Source organism: Mobula hypostoma, chromosome 4 (genome assembly GCF_963921235.1).
Source record: "Mobula hypostoma chromosome 4, sMobHyp1.1, whole genome shotgun sequence".
NCBI lineage: Eukaryota > Metazoa > Chordata > Chondrichthyes > Myliobatiformes > Myliobatidae > Mobula > Mobula hypostoma.
In genome coordinates this window covers 65,353,112-65,371,160 of record NC_086100.1, presented here as the reverse complement: position 1 = coordinate 65,371,160, position 18,049 = coordinate 65,353,112, and the positions used below count along the sequence as shown (strand labels likewise).

The following is an 18,049-nucleotide window of genomic DNA, read 5'->3' as shown; positions in this document are numbered from 1 at the left end:
TAGTATTAGCTTTCAGAACGTCTTCTGACACAGGCAGTTTGTACAGTAGACAGATTTGTTATAAATGGGCAAGTTGCACAGGGAATTTACTGTAAATTGGCAATTCCTGCAGGGGGTTCACTGTAAATAGACACTCATTACAAAGTGAATTCATTGTGAATGGGCACACTATATAGCCCAGAGATTCACTAATTCAATGTCATACATAGGATACACTATGAAAGACTATTTTATTTTAGGGTGATTCACAGTAAATGGATACTTCTTACATGGAAACATCCAGCAAATTCTTGAGTTATGCAGGGAGACCATCATAAGCATACCATTTATACACACTTATATACTGTAAATGGACCACTTATATAGGGAGAAGATCCCTTTTGATAGAATGCTTCATGGAGTGGAGGTTTACTACAAATGAACAGTCTCCGCAAAGCAAACTCACTGCTAAGTAGATATTCAATACAGCAGGGTAGTTCACTGACTCTACAAGGTGTCTGTAGGGGATTCATGGTCAGTGATCACTCTAAATTCAAAGTAAACTGATGCTTTACACAGAGATTCACTGTAAACAGACACTTTTATGCAGGAAAGGTCATTGGATAGAGATACTTAATACAGCAGGGAGTCTCCCTATAAATGAGCGCTTATGTAAATTAACACTTATGGGAAGAGATTCAATCTGAATCACAATTAATGCAGGGTGATTCAGTATAATTAGGCACTGCAGGTTAATTAATTGTAGATGGCCACTTTTTTGAACATGATCATCTCAAAATCTTTTCTTTCCTAATTTTAAATGCTTCAATTCTGCATGTTTTTCAAATTAATCTGTTCAACTTTTCCATTTATATCATCCACATTAATAACCATAATTTTAGTTATTTCATTTTAATATGTGTGTACCTTGAAATTCCCCTTAATTCAATTCCTTCTTTGCACAAAGACTGTCAAAGTATTTATCTGAGGGTACCCAAATTCAGAATCTAAGTTTGTAGATTTTTTAAATTGTCAAAATCCTCTCAGTAACTGTATCCAATGCCTGAGTTACTTGAATAATCAAGAAATTCACAGATAACACAGAGTGATTTCTTTTTAAAAAAGGAGACTCAGAAGCCATCTTCTGCTTTTACCATTGAAGACCCCACAGGTAAACGTTTTTAAAATGTTGGATCTTTACTTGCTCTACCAATTGTACCAGTGGATTCAAACAGCCAGCAGAAGACAATTTGTTAATGAGATAAAGATGCTGAGTTCAATCACAGTGAACACTCAGATTAATTTGAATTACTGAATTCATACCTGAAGAACATATTCTATTCCTTAGATTACAGCTCTACCCTTTCAGTAACTGTGTATTTCACAATGAGAGAAATTCCTTTGGGGGCCCAAGAACAGCCATATATCTTGGTCTTTAGTGTTCAACATCTATTCTGGCTCTTTGACGATATAAATTATTAGCAATGTGATTAAAACATTTTAATCACAGGATACCCAAGTAAGTGGTTTCCTCCAATAAATTATCTCAAGGACCATGGAGACTCATTAACAACCAATATGTTTGAGGAAAGTCTCAATGGAGACAATACCTAGGAATTTAGACCTTGATTCTGTTTCAAGTTGTTTAATCTGCACAATTAATTTCTCTTTTGTAGGACTGGATGGGGGTTATTTACCACAAGCATGTGCATCTTTTATTCATTTGAATCATGCAAATGAGAATATACAAAATGTGGAAAATACAATTGTATATTAGAGTACTGAAAAAAAATGTTCATTTTTGACTGCACACCAACTGAAAAAAATTGGTAAATCTTAACTTCTTCCTGCAATAACAAACCCAAAGCAGTTCAGAAATGGAATTTGTAGTCATACTAAATATATTCTATTGAGTATATGTTTCTAAACTATGATTGCACAGAACACAGGAAGAGGCCATTGGATTCATCATGCGTATGCTGGCCTTTAAGTGGTCTATCCAATTAAATACCACTATCTTGATATTTTGAACACATCACAACTTTACCATTTTGATATTTATCCAAACAGCTATGAAAAGATCTGCTTCCTTCCAGGCAGTACATTCTAGATTGCAGCACCTTTCTGTGTAAAAAAAACCCTTGCTAATGTCACAAACTGACATGACAAGTCAAAAACTTTCTGTGTTATTTACTGACCCTTCTGTTACAAGGAATGGCTGATCCTCATATACCCTATCACAACCACTCTTTATTTTTGAGCCTGTCAAAAGCTCTCTTAACCATTTTAGCACCAAAAAAAAACAACCTCAATTTCTCCAGTCCCTCCAAATAATTGAGGTTTCCCATTCCTGGTATGATTCCATTAAAAGGAAAAGGAAAACAATTTGAAACTGAAATTAATATTAACTCATTCTTTTGCCACAGATGGTGAGTGACTTGTTGAGTCTTTCCAGCATTTTGTTTTTCGTCAGATTTTCAGTATCTGTGGTATTTTGCTTTTGGGTTTCCATTCCATTAACTCTTAATAATAGAGTGATACAGTGCAGAAACAGGCCTTGAATTCATTCAGTCCTCACAACCATCAACCAGCCATTTACATTCATCCCATTTTACTCGGCCCACATTTTCAGCATCTCCCTCCAAATTCTTCACTCACCTACATACTGGGAGCACATTACACTTTAGATATAACCTACCAATCGGCCCATCTTTGGGACGTGAGAGGAAACCAGAGCACCTGAGGGAAACTCACAGACTAAGAAGGAGAATATGAAAACTCCGCACAGTATTGAAACTAGGTTTCTACTGCTGAGAGGCAGTGGCTTTATTTGGCCGTACTACAGTGCCACCCTTGCTCTTCTTCAAACTTCCCATGGTCTTGATGTCCTTCCTAAAGTATGGTGTCCAAAATTAAGCACTCAACTCATTTTCCCAAGTCGTTATAATTTATTATGAAATTGTTCAAATTAATTATATAAGCAGGATCATAAAAAATTTGACAGAATTTCAATGAACCCTACCAGATCAGATTCTTTAAACTGAACCAAGAGCTGTTAGGTGGAACTTGATTAGCCCTGCTGTCGGGGACATTGTCAGGAGCTGCAACAGAGAATGAAGGCATCCGAGGACGTAGAGACGTCATCCATAGAAGGATATACTTTCAAATGGTGGGACTGATGGATCAGACGTGTGATCAGACCATGGCCCAGTGAACTAGTCAGACATACATCTGCATTGGAGCCTATTGATCCGGAGCCCAGAAGTAAATATTAGTCAGGCGGGGGGGCGGGGGTGAGTAAGTGATCAAAGTGGGCGAGAGAATAAAACAAACTAAATATGTTAATGCCTCATAAGCAAGCTCCCTGGCAGAGAAAGATTACCATGCATTCCTCCCCCCACCCTGCAACCACCACTGATCCCTTTAAGTAATGCTAAAGAAGTTCTCAGCTGTTAGCTTAGGGCTTGATTTAATGTGAACAGAAATTAACTTTGCAAAATCGGGTATGCCATTTGTAACCGTGTTTTTCCTGACATCTTCTCTACGGATATGTGTTAGATTTGTAGAGCGAACGTTGCTTGAATTTCCAGTAAGATGCAAACTACTTAACCTGCTCACAATAGAGTTTAAGATAGATTTCATTTAGGTGGTCACAGCTACACCTTGAGTATAGTGAGCCTGTCTATTCTCTTCAGCAGATATGGCCAACCATTTCAAGGCAATTTATATAAAAGGATCTGAACTATAAGGACTGCTTATAATGGCTAAAGATGACCTATGGAGACGATCTTTTGAGGTTTAGAATTAGTATAAGCTTCAACTTTTGAGGGGATAAATGCTGTTGGAAAAATATTGCCCAACCAATTGTTTGTTTTTCCTTTTTATTAAAGTCAATGGAAAATAATATTGTACTTTGCAGTTAATTCCTAAATGTTTACAATGTTGTTATCTCACTGAAACTGAAAATAACCCCGAAATGTGTTTGAAATTGCTTCAAACCCTGAAATGGGAGACAGACTTGAGGACATTAGAGAACTAGAAGGATTAGAAGGTAATAAGTTTAGATAACATCACATGAAGAGTGAAATATTCAAAGGAGCCGTGGAGATGATAATAATGAATTATTTAGCAAGGTATTTGAAGGTAAGAGTAAGTAAGATTGTGCATTTTCAAAACCAGTCATATGAACTTCACACTCTTTTCCTATTCTATACCTCTCCATATTCTATTATTATTATTGCAGTTTTTATTTACTTAGCATCAATGATCTGCTTTGATTTCATCTCTCAGATTTAGGAGGTGCTTAGAACTGACTTTAAACCAAACTCCATTTTAAAGAATCTTCCTTCAAATTTGCAACATTTTTGAAAGTAAAAATGTGAACTATTTAACTAGAACTTGCAGCAGTTCTCACAATGATTTTTTTTGGTTCTAATGGACTCTATAAGAGCTTTGATGTTGCATCATTACAGTGGAAATTTCTTTCTTATGATTGGCAAATTCCTGATTTTTGCAATCACCTGTAATTTGAGAAGCTGTAGCTTTATCACCTTTGGTACTTAAGTAACAAAAAATGCACAATTTTAAAATATGAATAAAATACTAATCTATTTCACTGGAATACAATTACAAAAGCTCCTTTTAGTACCCTGTTCTCTTTATTGAATTTTGCTGATTGTATAATTTGGCAAATTACTTGAGAATATGTTCATTTATTAAAGTGGCACCTGTGGTTATTATATAACTCTTTTATAATCCTGCTAGGGCTACAGTACATATTTTACAATTTTGTTTTTCATAATCCTGCTCAGGCTCTCAGATCTTCTGCTGGCCTCTTAAATTTAAACTATCTCCCTCAAAGGATAATTGACAGGTAAGCTTTTTTTGAACTACGCTCCTAAACTGTGGAATTCAAAACCTAAAACTATAAGGGATGCAGACTCAGTTGACACTTTTAAACACCAGCTCAAAGCCTATTTATTTAACCTTGCTTTTAACTAACTAACAACCTTTTGTCTTTTATTTTCATGTTTGCATTTTTCCCATTGTAAAGCACTTTGAACTACATCATCTGTATGAAGAATGCTCTATAAATAAGTTGTTATTATTATCATCACAGGAAATAAAGATTGCATTGATAAATATTAATAATTTCCTCATTCTCAAATTCATTTCCTCTAAATCAGCTCTCCTTATGTCATAAAAATCATAACAATGAAAATGCAAGTATAAAATTTCTACATTTAATAACTGGATAATGAAAATCCAACTTGTGTTGTATGTCCCTTATTAGCAAAGTCCCCAGTGTGATAGGTTTGTTTGTGGATCACAGCAATATGCCCCTGAAATGAGGGCATCCAAACTGATTCCATTTTCTTTTAATGATTACAGGATCAGTGATGTAGGCAAAGTGCAGTCACTACCCTACTGACAATTTCTGGTAACTTATGCCCTCCAGAATGTGACATCTAACTGGCCAGTAAGAAATTCAACATACTTGGATGATAAATTCCCCAGCTAAAAGAACTATTGTTTCTTTACTTGGAGTCAATCTATCTGAGACTATGAATTAATGCACACAATACTAGTGACACTGGCAATCTTTTAAAGAGCTGCAAAGAAAATATGTACATCATATCAGCAAACTATGAAAACCTTAATGAGCCATGTATATTATGTATTTTCAGACATGTATTCTCTGGAACACAAACAGTTATGCAACACTGGGCAAGAGCAGGAGGCAATTAACATCCTATGGTCCTGTAAGCATTCATTTTAGTATCTTTTCTTATATTGTAACTGATCTCAAGTTGCTGCTGGCACTTTGTATTTATCATGTTTATGTTTATAATGAGAGCCAGCAGCAACTAAGGATAGGCATCAATGAACATCCTATGCCCATTTCATGAGTGCAAAACGAAGACAGCTCAAAAATATATAATTGTCATTATAAATTTAGAAGCAAATTTTGACAAATTTTATTGGTGCTCTGATTTCACATCAAGTATAACCATTATCTAACTGACAATAGTTTAACATCTGCATTTTACCACATAAATCTGCAAATTAAAGTGAACACATTGTTCCTAATCAGAATTTTATTGAATGGTCTAGCTGTAGTCAAATGTTAGTTTTAAATAAGGCTGTAATTTCTACTCAGTGTCTGAAAATAAACACATTAAACATCGGGAAATTGCAAATGAATTTTTTTTCACTCCATAAGCTAAAACTGAATATAATTAACAATGAACATTATAGATGAGAAATTCCAGCAGCAGCTTGGGATCAGTTCAAATGTAAGAAAAGATACAATCAAAAGAACTCTAAGAAGCCATTTATGTATCCATGACATTCTTCCTCGGTGTGGTTTGATGTGGCCTCTGCTGCTTTTGTCTGGAAAGAGCTCTGGCAAGGAGTAATGAAACTGGGAGAAAGTAGGAAAGACAGCAATTAGCAAAGGGATCAGGAACAGGAAAGCAATAACACTCTATGGGATTACAAATTCTTCACTATAGGAACAAATGAAAAAGGGAGGGAAGCCATAAGTACCACAACTGGATATGCCATGAAGTTTAATTAAACAAGGAATTAGGAATTAAAAGCAGCTCTTTCTACTCTGACCTTTACTGTGACTTCAGGAAATATTTGGCTTTGTTGAGGCAGTGATATATGAACACTTCAACCAATTTCATAAGGAACTGAACACAGCATGACATTTTGCTTCATGGCATTTTAGTGAGATTTCTTTCTCTTTACACCAATTGTGCAATTATGGAAGTGTAGTTATTGATAGAGAGTTGAAAAATACATAAGCAGTCGTGCTTGAAATATAAATTTATAGATTCGCTCCTATTTTGTATGGTTGGGGATAAATTTCCTGCAGCAGAGTATTTTAGCTGATGACCAAAATAAATGTTTTTCTGACACAAAGTATTGCTTCTGCAAATATTAATAGGGCTGAAAGCATTTTAATTATTTTAACTATTACTTCATGGCATTTGATAATAGAAAATAAAAAATCTTCAGATCTCTTTGATAAACCTTATCAATTGTTGAAGGAGTAAATAAAATAAGCATTGCATTGACTAATTGTACTAAATTATCATTTTGTTACATCTCAAAATATATTATTCTGCTAGTGTGAAATAGTACTGGTGATGGACAATTACTCAGCTTACATTTTTGCCAGTTCATTCTATTACATTAATCAAAAAAATCTGCAGATGCTGCAAATCTAAAACGCAAGCAGGCTGCATAAAGTTTAGGAAAGAGGGAGTTAAGGTTTAAGACCATAACAATTGGGAGCAGAATTAGGTCATTTGGGCCATCAAATCTGCTCTGCCATTTGATTGTGGCTGATTTATTTTCTCTCTCAATCCCATTTTCTTGCCATCTCCCGACCCTATACCAATAAAGAACTTATCAACCCCACCTTTAAATGTACACAGTAAGATTGAAGGTTAAAAATCTTTCATCAGAACTTAGAAAAAAATAAAAAAAACAGAGAAAACAAGTTAATTTTGGAGAGTCAAAAATAAAAATTAAACCGCAGATGCTGAAACTCTAAAATAAAACAGAAAATGTTCTTAATACTCAATAGGTCAGTCCAATTCTAAAAGTGGGAAGAGAAACAAGGTTTAACTGGCTTCTGATGCAGAGTGCTCACCTCAAACATTGAATCTGCCACACAGATGCAGCATGACCAGCTGAGTATTTCAGCCATTTTCTGACTTTACATTCGTTTTGGGAGATCATCTCATTCTGCATTTCACATTTGAAAGAATACAAAGTTGTTTTCTTTCTTTCCCATTCTGACAAAGGGCCCTGGACCTAGTAGCTTTACTTCTCCTTCTGCAGATATTGCATGAGCTGCTGTGTGTTTCTAGCATTTTCTGCTATTCTTTTGAATTTCCATCAACTGCTGTTATTTTGACTTTCGCCTTTTTTTAAACTTTCACACCTACAAAGTCATCTTTTCACTACTTCTACTTCCAAAATTCAGAGACATTTAAAGGCTATTCAAAGATATGTGAATATAAAAATAAAATGTATTTACAATAAATTATTTGAAAATATTAAAATATTAACAAATAATTTTAAAATGGATATAAATCACTATTTTCATATTGAGTCTCTGACACCCCTCTCCATTAAAATGAATAGGTCACCACTGCCACATCCACTCTCCTTAGCATGAAGCTGAGAATAAGATGTGATGCCCATCTTCCTTCAGTGGTTCAATGTTCCGTGCCTGGGCTCGATGGTGAGCCAGCAGCAAAGCAGAGACCCAAGTGCACAGGCAATTGACTTCAGTTCATTCAGGCTTCTGCCCTTTCACTGCTTAGAGAAAACAAGGAGTTGACCTCAGAGCCCTAGTTACCTGCCCAGATACCGACCCTCTCCAGCCCCTAACCTTTAATTGCCCATCCAATCACTGATCGACTGTCTGGCCATCTACCATCTTTAATCTATGACTCCACCCCCATTTGCATGTCAGAAATAGCAAAGAATATATTCACCTGGAGAAAAGCTCATGGTCTAATGACATGGTCTAATCTATCATAGACATCTCAGGACACCACCAACACTGCTTCTTTGCAATTCTCCACATCTATTGGTAAACATTGACCTTCATTGGGAGCATACAGAACTCCAGAGCAAAGGACAGAAGAAATGCAGCATCCACCTTGTCCCTCATGCACCTCTTGCTCGCATTTTGACCTTATCATTGACTTCAGAATCCAGACAATGTAGTGGAAATAAATTAATCTCAACCACACGAGACTGCCCAGAAAAATAATACAACAAAGAACACAAGGATTTGTACTTGACATATTTTGTCTGTGGAGTGGCCTCAGGTAAATCTTTATATTGGGCTATTCTTAAAGTTAGGCCACACCACTGAGCACAGCTATACCCCAGCCAATTTCCAGCAGGCAATCAAGTTTACAGCAGTGAAAAAAGTTGAATTGCAGAGCTCTGAAGTTGTGCCAATATTGATCAACTGAATTTAGTACATTCCACAGATGACATGTCATTCCCCAAACCCTTTCTTTGCCCCTAATTCATTGTATAGTGTGTTCTATGGTCAATTCACATTACCTTTCTAGGAAGTTTCAACAGAACTTTACAGATAGAAGATAAATAACAAAATGTGCAGCTGTTGCACAATTCAAATGTTTTGACTGCACCCCCAGGTATTAGAGCAACAGAGACAATTTCCATATGAAGCAACATTTGGTTTACTGGTTACATTCTTTCCTCTCAATCAGAAGGTGTGTGTTTGGAAAGTTGCTGCAGTTACAGCAAATGGCTCTGAATTCTGTGTTGACATCCAGAAGGATATTCATATCCAATTGGTCTGATTGCCTCTTCTCCAGCTCTCTGGCCCAACCACCCTACATTCTAGACTACGATGGTTATAGCCTTGACAGCCAAGGTCTGTCAAGACTATTAATCACCCTGTGAATCTTTCCACTACTCCCCATTACTGCCCAAGGGTGATAGATTAAAAAAGCAACATTGTCTGTACTTCCACAGCTGCTATGGCTTTCAGCACAAATGTTAATAAAAAATAATCCTTGAAAGGCGCAGTGGGCTTGTGGAAGAAGATGCTCACTGAAAGAAGATGTATAATTTAAAAGCATAAGAAAATCTCACTCATAGACCAGATTTTTTATATTTTGAATTAAATACTCTATTAATCCAGAGGGCCACACCATGGGGCAAAAAGTTGTTTCCGAGGAGATCCATCAATCATATTCATTGTGCTTTGTACATCTATTTCCCTTTGTCCTGTTCCACTTGTGAATCTTTATCAAAAGAAGCTAAAAATTAAAAGATTTTATTAGCCCATAATAAAGCTAATTCAGATAAATCCTTAAACAAAATTCCGACATGTTAAAGGTAGTATAATCTTTCCAGCTGAATGTACTGAAAAAAAGAATTGCAGTCTGCCAAAAGCCACCTGTTCCCTAAACTAAACCAAACTTCTCATTCTAAAGAACTAGAACTATCATTTTTACTTGCCTGAAAACTAGGCATGCTTTAGTAATTCTGATACCCTATCACTGGATCAGAGTTAATGACAAATGACACTTTCTTCTTTGTGGTTCTCAGGATTTTTGTTGACATATTTGGCTCCTTTTGTTGGGGCCTAAGAAGTGGCCTATGGCAGAAGCCTATTCTGCCAATTTCCACGCTCCATCTGTGGTATACATCAACAGGCCCTTCCTCACAGTAAGCATTCTGACACCTGCCTGGCACAAAGAGACACTTAAGAGGAATGGAGTAGAACAGTTGAGGACTGGAGTAGGAAACTCAGCAGGGGTTAATCCAGTTCCCTCTGTTTTAGCATCCCATGGCACCTGGAGGTACTCATGTTGTACAACGTTTCCATGTATTTGTTTTAACACAAAAAGTTGTTTTATCAGCAGTAAAATTTGATTTAGTGTGCTGTTGCAAACAATATTATATATATTATGCAGAAAGTATTGTTTTGAGAATTTAGATAATCCATAACTTGTAATAAAGCAATAGCTTACATTTTCTGTCACTGAGAGTTTAACTATTTTAATTTTATAGAGGGAAGAGTGGCAGTTTGATAAAAATCAATTGATGTGGCTTTGAGCTTTTTAAACTAGTTTGTCTTCACTGAAGATGCATTTAATTTCTGCCATCCCCCAACCAACTTCCCCTTCTTCCATTTTCCTGACTCTCAGCTCCACAGCAAGGGGTCATTAATAACAAAATAAGCTCTTGACAGTTCCGTGCTAACCAAAATGGTACAAATAAACTCTGACATCCAACAAGTCCCACAGTGGTTTTGCTGTGGGTGGAGAATCAGATTAAATATGAATATAGTAAACAGCAGGAGACAAGTTCAGAAGGTCTGAAGTCAACTAGGAGCTCCCCTCAAGCTTTTTGCATTATTACCACATCTAGGTTGATGTTTAACTCTGAACAAACATTGTTTAAATCAATTTCAATTATTAAATCCAATTCCAAAGGAATATCCCTAATTTAAACTAGATTTATGGAACACCGCTTTTGTGCTGTCTGATTCAATTGGAATGCTGGCTGTGGGTTTTTATAGTCTAAAACAACCAATATTTTACTCAATGTTAGTTCAAATAGAAAAACTTCAATGGCTTTATGTATTGTGGCTTCCCTCTCTGAAACCTTAAAAGCATGGCAGCATTTTGTGTGATATTCTTGCTGCTGTATTTTGATAACAGTTGATTTTTTTAAGTCCATGCAGTTAATAATATACAAGAATATAACAGCCCAATGACTTGGCTTTTCACAATTTAGTACCCATTCTATTCAAATCTTGATATCTCCCAGTGACATTGAATGAAGATGTATAGAAATTTCTCAAGGTAAACTTAGGGGGAATATAAAATTACTTTGTCAAGATCTGAGGTGCACTCAGTAAGTTCCCTGTTAGATTGTTTTGTGAAAAACATTGCAAGCCAAGCTCTTAAGAAGTATTTTACTAGATATAGTAACATTGGCAGGAACATATTCGAGTTAAACAAAGTGCTAAGAATACTTAGGAGTATCTTTGTGGAGGAAATCTCAATCAGTTCATACAATTACAAACAGTTGCTTGCATTGTGAGGAATAGTCTTGGTAAATGAAATACTGAAGATAAAGGCAGTAGTCATCTTCGTTTATATAACTATCAAGCACGAGGCCTTTACAGACCATATGTGCTCCAAGCACAGTTGCTATCATAGACCAGCCACAGAGTCTTTTGGGAGCTGTTAATGAACTGGGTAATTGAGCTGTCGACATGTGTTACCAAAACAAAACAAAAGGGAAAAAAGACAAATGAACAATTTATTTGCAGATCAGACCAGTTTAGCTTCTCAGCAAATAGAACAAAGTGATTGACTGAGTACATATAACAGTACATTGAAGTAAAACAGATGTACTCATAGCAATGATGTGGCAACAGCTTCTGGCCCATCTGTGCCTATAATTTACTAAAAATATTAATTTTACACCTGCCTAAGTTGTCTTAAAAATCGATAAGTCCTACTTAAAATTTTTTCATAAATATTGTGGCATAAAGCAAAACTATTTATTAAAAATTTGATGTCTCCACCTCCTGCTGTATGTAAGCTAAGAAGAACATAATGAAATCATTTCACTTTTTTAATACTATCTGCTCACTATTTAATAATATGTTTAGTTTAGAGTTAAACTCATTTAGATTAATTAAAATGTAAATAAACATCTGGAGCAAAACAACAGGAGCATATTGGCCAAGGATGAACTTTGTCACTTATTAACCCCTTCATTGCTAAAAGAAACATTATCTGAATTTCCCCAATTTAATTAGTATAATATAATTTGTTAATAACTGAAGAAATACTACTACCACTCTCCAATTTTTAGTTATTAAATATCTTGCTTTTCAATAAATCTACTCCAACTGCTACAATTACACACATTATAATATTTAAAACTAAATTGCTTCTGAAGGTTAAAAAATTACATTGGGTTTCAGAATAATAAAACATTGAAATTTAGATCAGTTAATGGCTGCAGTGTGTTAAAAGAAGTTGACTATTAGCCTATAAGGCCTATGGCTTTAGTAAGTTATTGCTCTCCATTAAGAACAGATTAACTTTTAAAGTCATTTAGTCATTGTTGCCATAATATTACAAGACCATGGAACAATGTTGTAAATTATGAAGTTTATTGAATAGTATCTAATGGTTAAATTCTACAATTACTGCTTACAGTTGAAAAAAAATAGGCATTTAGAAAGCATGATTCCTAATGGATATGATCACAGCAACAATCACCGTCACATGTGGAGATGGGACACATGTTTCACTGGTGTGAAACCAGGAACAAATTTCCAATTGGCACCACCCCAGGAAAGTTTGTTTATGTCATGCCAGAGAGCAGGACAATTAGAAAAAGCCATGTTGAAAAGCATAAAATGGACATTTTTATAGCCACTAGGGGCCATATGAAAGTTGAATTTTAATTACGTAACTCATGCAAAATTGATACTTCTAATGATACATAGGATTTTGTTTTACCCTGATACCAATTCTTTCCTTCTTGCCCTTGTTATTTGATTTTGTATTCTGATGTGAATTAATGAACCGTGAAAACATTTACTTTTTAAATGTAGGAGCACTGAATATTTCTCTTGCTGTGGAAACTGCAAATCCACCATGAAAGTTCTCTATGCTGGCCTGGAGTGCTAACATCAAATCAGCCTCCCCACAGTTCGTTCGCCATAACTATGGAAATAATTGTGTGGTGATTCACACTCTTTTTCTCACATAAATCTGGATATTGAATGTTATAACCATTGATTGTAATTACAAACACCTCACTGCATATATTTCGGGGATTACACTTCTCACTGCCAGTCAAAAGTAAATGATCAGTTAATTGAAACTCAAACTGAGAAAAATTGGTAGAAATTGACCTTATGATAAACTTTGACCTGGCAATATGTTACAAGCATGCCTTCAAAAGTTGTGCTGTTAGATTCCCTACCACCAATTTATATGAGTAACTTGTTTTTACTTAAATTTAAACCCAAGATCATTTGACTATCAGTTTGACATTTTAACATTATTTTATCTCTTTAGTAGGGTTCTGTGAGATAATATTAAAAGCACAGTTCTTAGTGCACATAAGACTTTGAAGCTAATAGCTTTTGTTTTTAATATTTTAATTATATATTGTTAATAGTTTTAATGGACATTTTAAATGGATCTCTGCAGACTTAATATGAATGAATGCTTACAGTATGTAGCTCTCTCTTTTACCTCCTATCATTTTTTTCTGCTTTTGGTCACTTGAGAGGAAAATTTAAGCAGGGGCACAGTGGATCCCTCAATCCAATTTCTTCACCTTTGTCTTCAGAGTGATTAACTCATCCAAATTCCCATTCCCAGACAGACATTTTATTTGAGGAGATTTTCAAAATCCATTGTACAGTTATTGGCTAATATTATTTGTTGGACGACCTGCTTCCAAGTTATTTGCAAAGGTGTTCAGGTTAAAATAACTTATGTCACATGACCACAAGAGGGCAATGGTCAAGAATCTCTTTTCAGTGACTCAGTCAGTGCTTCTTTTCTTTTATATTTGAACAGGTCAGCAATTGCCAACTATAAACAAAGAGTTCATTCAGGCATTTGGATTCAAAGTTTATGGTAAAGCACTACTACAACTCTACGTGGTTAATCCAATATCCATATTTCAGTAATGGGGGGAAAGGATATGGCACAATCATTGGGATTCTTTGTATAAGTTGATATGGGAATCAACATATACATCAATCACCAGGGATCAGGATCTGATCAATACTGTCCTGTTGTAATACTGCACATTCGACTAAATGATCACCCATTACAATCTAAACTAAATTTTAAAATGTGATCTGATCAAAATAAGAACTTTGGTGCTCAAGGCATACTATTTTTCTTGGATGTTGAACCAACACGACATCTTTTGGGATCTTTTGAAACATATCTAAGCAAACAGTGAAGATGTACATGAAATGCTGGAGATAAATTGATGCTTTACATTATTAACTATGATTAATTGCAAAGACCTAGCAACTTTTGGATGCCTCTTTGAAGTATTTACAGACACACTGACAACAATAAAACCTGCATTTTAAAGAAGTCACTGGTTCTATTTCTAAGTAACTGAGAGAAATGCCATAAATATCTTGTTTTATTTAGTATGCTAGTGAGGTCAACACACTCTGTATATTGTACTTAAAACAGGCCAATTCTCAGCAGTGATAAACCTCTTCCATTCATCCAACCAATCTTAATTGGGGTATGTTGGTTATCTTAAGCTAACCCAGATCAGAACAATCCATATCCTTCAATATTGAAATAGTTAAAAAGTTCCAAACGTCATTAATACCTCTATAATGGAGTATAATATCAAGGCACATCCTAAGCCACCATAAAATCCAAACATTGTTTTCCCAGTTAAATATGCTAGCTCATGATGTGAACATACAAATTATTATTCTTGAACTACTTGTGCTGTACATTTGCTCTGAGGAAAACATTTTGACATACTGATCATTTCAGTATTACAAATGTTTTTCTTATCTTTCCTTGAGCATGATCATAAGATTATGTCTAGTAATTAAACATTCATTTGTTTAAAGCTGAAGAAGATCCAAGTTACCAAACCAAACTAATATGGTTAATAGGCTACCTGGTTACATGACTATTCAAAACCAGTTTTGGTGAAAGTACCAGCACAACTATTAACTAAGCATACATAAAAATGTCTGAGTATGCATTTCTATGCAAATAGATGTAATTTTATTGTGTAGTTACCAAGGAAATTGCAATGGCTGGCTGGATCCAAGGCAGTCCTTTACGGAGTATTTTACTCCCAGCAGATAATGCTACTGAGCAGGTGCTATAAAGCCACTAACCTGACAGTGCTAGCCCAGTTACATTAATAATACATAAATTATCAGTGACACAAAATGGACCCATGCCTCTTTCATATTTTTAAATAAATTAGATTAGAATTTATAAAACATCAGTTACTTTGTTGGGCGTAAAACTTCTATTCTTTTCAAAGTTGATTGAGCAGTTCCTTTGCTCATATGCTTAAATGTGAAAACTCAGTGATGGGGGGGAGATATATTTCTATGTTGTACTAAGTCATAGAAAGCCTAGCTGCATATTATCTCTATAATTAATTAACAAACTCAGCAATCTGGAATGAACACATTATCATCACAGGTGCTGAGTTTACCAAGCTAATTGGATAAAACAGTGGGCTACAGTCTATTGCTTTCCAAGATTAGTGATTGACATGCCTCTGTCTGGCTTGTCTATTAACTGTGGTCATATTGTTGCTATCTGGAGTTTTGCTTGGCTAATACTTCTAACAAATAGAGTGCTTCTTTAGCCCTTTCTCCTTGACCTTCTCTTGTCCATTTTCTTTTAGTCAATTCAAACTGCCTTATGAAGGATTTGGTCACAGTAGAGTGAATCCCAATTCAGTGCATATAGTTAAGAGAGTGCAGCCAAATTAGCTCTTCGTCAACTCTGTGCAGCACCAATTCAGCAACTCCCAACACTTAATGCAATTGGGTACAATCGATTAATTTGGTGCAATAAATTACAAAACAATAATAAGCCACATCAGAACTCTCAGCCAAAGTGAGTGGAAACATTAAAATAAACTTTAGGCGCAATGGGCTATGAGTGGCCCTGCTAGTACTCGATGCTATATAATGCAATTAACAAACACAGAATCAGCTGCGCTACATTAACCACAAGCTGAAACAAAACTCTCTGAACTGGATGTACCCCTTCTGAAGGGCTACTGAATGAATATAGTCCATTGGAGCCTCAGGTTCATCCTATTGCCTGCCCTGAATACCTCACTTCAAAGACAACCCGCATTCATTAATTGGCCTTTGAATTAATATCAAAAGGGTCACAATGTGAGTGCCAAAAGAGAAAGAAGCTTTAATGAAGCATAGAACTGCCATTCATTTGCAGATAAGCATGTTTTTATGCTTGGATGGTCACCATGCTGAAGGCCTCATGAAGGGGGAAGCAGAAAGAGTTGAAGAAGCTTTGCTCTAATGGTAATTTGTACTGTAAACAAACAAGAGAAAACCAACAAATATACTACAAAATAGTGGTAGTCAGTTCAAGCCACAATAGGACAACAACTTTCTACTACTATGACATACAGCAAAACAAAGGAATAGCTTAAATTAGCTGTTCCTCAGTTCAGTATCTTATTTTAATTAATATGTTATTTTAACAAACATAATCACTCTATCCAGCTTTGAGTCTTTGTATTCAAATGTAATCATAATTCTTGATATAACCAGAATTCACTCAACGTTACTGTTGTATCAATAAAATTGTAATGTTGCACTTTAAATTGCAAACTTCAAAGACATTTGAGTTAAAGTTTTCCCAACTCCTTTCAATTTTATCAATTCATTGTCACTTGGTATTTTGGAAATTTATTTCTCTTAATATTAAATCATAATTTTCAGAAAGCAAATTTATTTCTTATGATAAAAATTACTTTTCATTTCTGATCTCTATCACAGATATTTTGACTTGGAAACATTAACAGTATGTTACCTCAGTCAAGCACCCAGCGTTTCAATGCAGTCAATGTTACAGAATCACTGAAATACAGCCTTACATCCTATGATCTGATAAGTTAAAGTCTCTTCATTGTTTGCACTGATGTGCTTATTGATCCCTTTTTTAAAAAAAATCTTGAAAAGTATTGCAAAAAACTTTCAACTACCACCTTTTTTTATCTGTCAACAGCAGACATTGAGAAAAGCAATTGCTGAAATATTGATGGCAAGTTATTCACTTTATTTACACAAAGTTCTTCTCAGTTTCTTTGATAAAAGCAGTTAAATCTTTTTACTCTTTCATGTTTTGTCAGAACTTGATTCCTTTTGTCCTCTGGCTATTTGCCTAGCTGCGAACAATGATGCAGGAAGAATAGAAGCAGATTGTTGGAATGGTCTTCAGTGAAACTAATTATGACATGTTGACTGCACTCACCATGACATATTTCAGAGATCCAAGCTTATTCAATTACCCTTTCCAGATTTCCCTTTGAGAAATATTTTATCCTTTTCAGTGTTTGTATTTCTGAAGTGCATTTATGTTCAATCTGTAAGCACAATCCCCGATCTATGAGGGATGGTATTGTTACCGTTATGATACCCATTTCCAAATTAAGTAAACACCAATGGGATATTGAAGACATAATATTGTATGAAAGGCTTAGTAGTAAAGAAAAAGATTTTTTTCTCCGTGTATTTTTACAGCAACTGTGATATTTTGTAGTGCCCTCCTTTCGATGTGGTTCTAAACAAGGGCCATGAGGCTATGGCTGTTTTTTGTTTGAGAGTTTTCTTCTTGTTGGAATAAAACACATTTCATTCCATTTTGCTAATCACAACAGGCATTGACAGTTTGGTGAACACTGGACTTGTAATGCCTGATGATCATGGTGTGGGTTTTGCAGATGCCAACTAACGGCAGCTGCTCAG

General features: G+C 35.3%; 1 protein-coding gene and 1 long non-coding RNA gene across 2 annotated transcripts in view; one reads left to right on the top strand and one right to left on the bottom strand.

The window, feature by feature from the left end:
- Positions 1 to 5,733, top strand: part of LOC134344810 (uncharacterized) — a 101,347-nt gene extending 95,614 nt beyond the window's left edge. The window contains exons 3-4 of the long non-coding RNA XR_010017528.1: positions 4,791 to 4,852; positions 5,667 to 5,733. This is a non-coding gene — a long non-coding RNA (uncharacterized LOC134344810). The remainder of the gene's footprint in view (positions 1 to 4,790; positions 4,853 to 5,666) is intronic.
- Positions 1 to 18,049, bottom strand: part of pax3b (paired box 3b) — a 103,399-nt gene that overhangs the window by 68,415 nt on the left and 16,935 nt on the right. The window lies entirely within an intron of this gene.